The sequence below is a fragment of the Poecilia formosa genome, unplaced genomic scaffold, assembly GCF_000485575.1.
Source record: "Poecilia formosa unplaced genomic scaffold, Poecilia_formosa-5.1.2 Scaffold38, whole genome shotgun sequence".
Lineage (NCBI taxonomy): Eukaryota > Metazoa > Chordata > Actinopteri > Cyprinodontiformes > Poeciliidae > Poecilia > Poecilia formosa.
Genome location: NW_006799977.1, coordinates 2238941 through 2245453, shown reverse-complemented (window position 1 = coordinate 2245453; position 6513 = coordinate 2238941). Strand labels below are relative to the sequence as shown.

Here is a 6513-nt window from a genome sequence, read left to right as displayed (position 1 = left end):
CTAATCTAATACAAGAAACATGAATGTGAAAACCTTCCTGAAGGGTGATAAATCACTTCTGTTTCCAATTGCATTGGTTTTGTCACAGCTGTGGTGATGAACCCTTTGGTTCTAAACTTGGTCACCATTTGCTGCTCTCACGCAACTTGCCAAATCAAAAAGATCTTCAGCACATGGGAACAATTCTTTGGCTTGCATGAGAGTTTGTGAAATTACGTGTGTGTGTGTTTCTTTTACTCACTGCTGTTGTGTAATGCCGTGCCTAATATAATTAGGTTATACATCAAGGCATTTACAGTCTACTAAAAATGCAAGGAAAACATCTACACAACTTTTCACAGGGCTTTTCTGTTTAGAAACGCATCATCTGCCCACTATATAATCAGTTTAGATGATTTTATGATCTAGGCTGCTTACATCAACATCTTTTGCCAACAAAAACGGCAAATTAGTTTGTTCATGACATTGTATCTCAAATGAAATTATATTAATTCAACAAGTATGAGAAGAGTGAGAAAACGCAGAAGAAAGATCCTTATTTAGAGTGGAGTCATGTAACAGCAGTTATGCAACAAACTCATAGTCTAGACATATTTTCAACAGCCAAAGGAATGAGTGTAAAAAGAGAAAATTGTTCAACTTAACTTGGTTAATATATTTAATAAAGCTTTGGAGAAAACTAGCAAAAAATATTATTTTACAAAGTGCAAGCATGTAATGGCAGAGCTCCACAGAGATGTTATATCAACATTTGCTGACAATCAGAAAAACCTTGGATGAACAGAAGGTTGCCTAGCTGCACTAAGAGTTCCAGTTTTTCAGATGGATTGGCAGAAACGCAGCCCTAAATTTACAAATATACTCTATCACTTTATTAGGCACATGTGTTCAATGACTGCAGAAACTGCAGATTTACACACAGCAGATGGAGTTCAGCCGCAAGAGGCCATACTGATCAAGAGCGCCACTCTTGTTGCAGAACGGGAAACTAAGGCTGCAGTTTCAGATACCTACCAATAATGAACAGAACAAGTTGGAAATGTTGGGTCTCAATTTCAGCTGCAGTGTTCAGATGCTAGATTTAGAATTTGATGTACAAACAAGAAAACACAGATACGTCTTGCCTTATATCGATGGTCAACATAGGTGATTTGGGGGAGTTTGTCTTGGCCCAGTTCTGCAGCAACTATGTAATGTTATTATGGTCCAAACACATATGGACGTCCAGTTTAATCCATCAACATTTTTGGAAAGGACAATGTCTGGGTATATATTTATACTGATAATTTGGTATATTTAGATAAAGAAGAAGGGCAAGGTTTAAGACTTAGAATAATAGCACAGAATCTGGTAAAGGAAAGCAGACAGATAACTCTTCTCCTCATTATACATAAATATAGCACTGAGTCTTTTTCACATGGACAGTCCCTCCTTCCTGCATATGACACAGCTTGTCAAGTTATATCTTAAAATATATCCCATTTAGATTTGCAACAGGCATGCATCTGCCAGGGGGCTACAGAGGTGAAATGACAACATTCAAAGCTCTAAATGAAGGATGTTACACCATAGAATAGGTAAATACATAAATTGTGGGGGAAAGGGAGTCTTTTATATGGATATCAAAGCCAGAGGTCAAAACACCAAAAACAGAAAATGTGTTTAAATTGGGGATCAGTCCTACAGTGATTAAAATTGTCAAAAATGTTTTTATGCAAACAGTCTGGAATTGTAAATGCTTCTTCTATCTACCATAAACTATATAGTCCCACTAAAACATGTCTAAATTTAGAACAGATTAATCTATTGTCATTTGATACACTTTTATTCCAAAGCAATGTATAAACACAGAGAGCATTTATGCTTCGCTTGTTTTCTGGTGGAGAATGATTAAACATTGTGACATTTAATGCTCAAAATCAAATTTTCTTTGGAAACTTAGAATAGAATTACAGAATTATAATTATATGGGACTAGTGATTAAAAACAGATACAGCATGTTTTCCTTCCTCTCGGCTTCCTATATTTTCTAAATCAAGAGCCAGAAAATACATCTTAATATTGTGGTACTACAGCTGACAGACATTGATAGTAGTAAATAAGAGTAAAGCATTTAGCAGTTAATAAGTAAGTACAATTTAGAAAAATAAATAAGAAGAAAATTAAACAATAAACTTCCCAGTTCATAATCAGTACTTATAAATAACTTCCCAGTTTAACAATAACCACACCTTGTTTCCACTGCCCCCTGCTGGGGAAGAAATGAGTTTAAACAAATTGAAAGGATTATACAACCAGTTTGGAATAGGTATGCAAAAATAGAGCAAATACAAGACATAGCTTATACCATAGTGAAATATCTAAAAGAAAGTTAGTAGACTATTTTTTTTATCTATATATTTGACCACAACAGCACAGAGCTTTAAATTCATTGTTGAACCAAGATTAAGATGTACCCTTAATCTTGGTTCAACAATGAATTTAAAGCTCATTGTTGAGCTTTAAGTTCATCAAAGGCAGAAAATCTTGAGATCATTACCACCAAGATGATGGTAATGATCAAATAAAATTCTTGTCAAGATCTTAAATTGACTCCATAAATGTCCACCTATTTACTTGTGTAAGAGTACAAATCTGTTCTTAATGGGATTATTTAGGCCCCTTTGATGGGCAATGTTCCCTCTGCATGTATCAATTAAATGTGTTCGAAAGTCTGAAGATGTATACAAGTGCAGAGTGAGGATGACACTAACAGGAAAACAGGGCTTTTCCTCTCACATTGTATCACAGACATGAATAAATATGCTCTGTCGATCGAGTTGCCACAGCAACCGTGCCTTGAATACCAAGAAACGTTTTCAGTGTTTCTCTGTGGGATAACATCAAAACAGTGGCATGCTGGTAATGACTCAAACAGCACGTACTAGTAAAGATTGCCTGACAAGGGACAACGTGCGTTCTTATCTGCACGTGTTGACAACATAAGACAGAAAGTAAAACCAGATGATTTTGACCAATGAGTTTGAATTCATTACTACAAATTCTAAATGCACTTTAATTTGAATTTGGCCACTGGTGTAGTCTGGTAGCAATATCTTAACAATTTAACAAGATATCTTAAAATAATGCTACCACATTATGGCTAATTAAACACATTATTGCTAATTAAAGACATTATGGCTAATTCATACTTATTAACTAATACATTTTCCACACTTTTGTAGGTATTAGTGACATCTTCTTGGCATAGAAATTATCTTCATGATTAACTTTTTTCTAACTGTTTTAATCAGTGCTGGTAACCAGTGGGTTTTTTTTTTCCACAAATATTGTCTTGGGTGAGCTCCACCTTCTGTTCCCCTGCAGACCCACAAATAACAAACACAACCAAAATGAATATCATTCTGGAGATGAATAAATGCAGTCCAAATTCTAAAAAAAACAAAACAAAAACATGGCTAACACTATTCAGCTACATTGTGCAGCCATATTTTATTAAGTACTGACAGAGTGAAAAATACAGGAAAGTATCAGCCTAGATAATTTAGGGTGCAACTGACTGAACGTTTTTGTCTGAGTCTCCCCCCACCACCAAATAGCTTATATATAAATTAATTAATGAAAATGCCTAAATGACCAAACTTGTTCCTGCCTTATTCTAGTAGTATGCATACATTTCATTTAGATATGAATGTTTACACCTGAAGAGTAAGATTTATTCAAGACAAAGAGATCAAAAGTTGCCATATTACCACCTCTTACCCTGTTTACATGCAGACAAACCCTGGTTTGCTGTGAGCATGAGAGCCAGAACTTTCAGTTTCCAATTCACCATTCACTGCAGCACCTCAGCACCTTTTCAACAAAGCTGTAAAACCAGAGAATCAACATGTGAATCAGATTGCACGCTAAAGCCAACCTGGTGTCAGGCTGTGTTTTCTATAATCCAAACGTGGGTGAGCAAGAAAAAAACTTATTATGTAACCTTATTGGGTGGGTTTTCAAAATGTAGTGATTTGCCAGAGGAAATTACTTTTCAGGACTGGCTTTGATTAATTATAGTTAGAGTCAGTGAGACCAGAAAGGCAAGTTGCTGTATAGCCAGAAGTATGAATCAGCTCAGCTGGCTAAATGTATTTTTTTTCAAAACCCATTTATTAATTTTATTTCATAATAAACAGAAACATGCAGGTAACTCCCCAGGCTGTTTAATGCATTAAATTTAATGTGTTTAAATTAGAGTATTGTTTCTTCCTTTTCTGATGGCAATGGTTTCTCCAAATTATATTTTATATTTGTGACAGTAAAATATTTGATTTTACTGTTATATTTACATCTATCTAAAATCAACTCAAGCATGTCATTTCATTTACTTCTATATAAAAAAAATCTATTTCATATTGCTTTTACCAAAAATTTTTAAGAAGGTTCATGTTTAATAGAAAAAAAAATATTGATAACTATCAATAAGGAAAGTTATAAAGCAAAAGGTTTCTAAGGTTTTGGGACTCCAGTGAAGCACTCCAGGCCAGCCTTGCCTTGGTTAAGGTCAGTGATCAAGATCTCCGCAATGACAAACAGATCATTCAGAAAAAGACTTTCATACAGCAACTCTTCCTCTTTCGGAAAGTGCAAGAGTGCAAGAAAAACAAAACAAAACAAAACAAAACAAAAAAACAGAGGCCTGGTTTTAAGGGGGGGAATTACAAAGACACATTTCTTTATCATATTTGATATACTGTATACAGTATTTTGTATAACTAAAAGTATCTTGATTTTGCTATAAAATGGAACCATGTGCCTAGAAAATATGTAATACATCGCTTTTAAAGGGTGGGCAAAAAGTATTATTTAAAAAAAAAAAAGTAATTTAAATGTAAAAAAAAAAAAAGAAGTTAAACCATCAGTTTAAGTTCTTTCTTTATTTTTTTTAAATAGAAATTATAAAAATAAAAATTGTGCACATACAATCTTTCAGATATTGGTAAATTAGGAATAAATATTATTTTAAAATATACATATAGATACATTTATATGAAATTAAACTCCGAAATACATCTTTTTCTTTCATTTTTTTGTTTTCACCGTGAAAACAGACACAATGATTCTTCCTAGATCAACTCAGAACACCGGCAGGAGTAGGACGTACTTCCGGGGAGAAATGATTGATTTACAAACGCCTGGAAAATAGGTAGAGTCCAGAAATGTTTCCCAAACATATAAGTACAAATGAACTAAAAGCATGGCAGTTTTTAGCAATCTACAATGGTTTAAATGTAAACATTGTTGAGGCGTTAGCATACTGCCAATTGACAGAAGCTAAACACGTTTACGAGTAAAAGGTAAGCTAATGTATTAGTGTACACCTTAGCTTGCATTTGATACGCAATACCTTTTCACAATGGAAAGTTGTAGATTATGTCCGGCTTAGTTTACAAGGGGCAATGCTAACTAAGCTCAAGTGAGTGTATGAAAAAAGTTTTGTTTTGTTGGAAATGTACAAAGTTTTGGAAAATTCCAAAATCGTGTAGAAGCTGTGTCACCATGGCAACAGGCCTATGGGTTCCAAATAGAAGGTCGATCATCAACTGGAGCATGATTAATGCTTCAGTTGTGCAATTTCCTTTGTTTCTGCAATAATCCAACTGTTCTAGTATAATAAGTTGCTAGGGAAGAGACAGGAAGTGTTTTTTTTGTTCGAGTTAGCAACTTTAAATTTGGCTTAGAATAATAAAGTTTCTAAAAGATTGTACAAGGCGAAAAGTTAAAGAAAACTATGAGAATATTTTATGAAGTACATGTTAACATACTGATAGCTTGCTTATTCAGCAGAATATCTTGAAACTAAGGGACTTGGTTAATTATAAAAAAAAATCTAACACGTTTAATCTAGAAAAATGTTATTGACAAGTAGTTTACTGAAATTCTTTATTTTAGGACAAAGTGACTGAAACTTTCAAAAGTACAACTGTACATTAAAGCAAATGTGTGAGTAAAGGTAATTGTATTTATATAGCACATTTTCAGCAACAAAGTAATACAAAGTGCTGTACAGGAATTAAAAGGAAATGCAAACAAACAGACAGTAGCTGTGGAAGTTGAAACTAAAAGTAATTCCGGCATTTTGCTTGCTATTACTGTAAACTGTGCACTTCCCACACCAGGGTGGACTGTGTATTTTAAGGTTCGAGTAAGATTCTCATAAATGATGAAACCGTGGGTAAAATATCCTTTTTCCCAGCAACAAATTGGGAAAGAGGGAATTATTTTTCCTGGTAACAAAAGTTAATGTCTTTCATGTGTGCAGATCAATGAGATTGGAAAAAAGTTGGTCCCTTGTAAAGAATCCTCATCAAATCTTTCATGCACACTACTATCCTTTATTTCCAATTAACTGTAAAGTATTTTACAGTTAAAGTTAAAGTATATGTATTTCCTTTTAATTCATGCAAAGCACTTTGTATTGCTTTGTTACAGAAAATGCACTATATACCGCAGTTTTCGGACTATAAG

General features: G+C 33.9%; 1 protein-coding gene across 16 annotated transcripts in view; it reads left to right on the top strand.

The window, feature by feature from the left end:
• Nucleotides 1-5114: 5114 nt before the first annotated feature.
• Nucleotides 5115-6513, top strand: part of sgip1a (SH3GL interacting endocytic adaptor 1a) — a 70901-nt gene continuing 69502 nt past the window's right edge. For 8 of the 16 annotated variants that reach the window (XM_016670814.1, XM_016670813.1, XM_016670822.1 and 5 more), the window contains exon 1: nucleotides 5247-5342. The gene's annotated coding sequence lies outside the window, so the exon portion shown is untranslated. Of the gene's footprint in view, nucleotides 5192-5244; nucleotides 5343-6513 lie in introns of those variants that run through there. The other 8 variants (XM_016670812.1, XM_016670819.1, XM_016670811.1 and 5 more) reach the window with 4 other exon arrangements.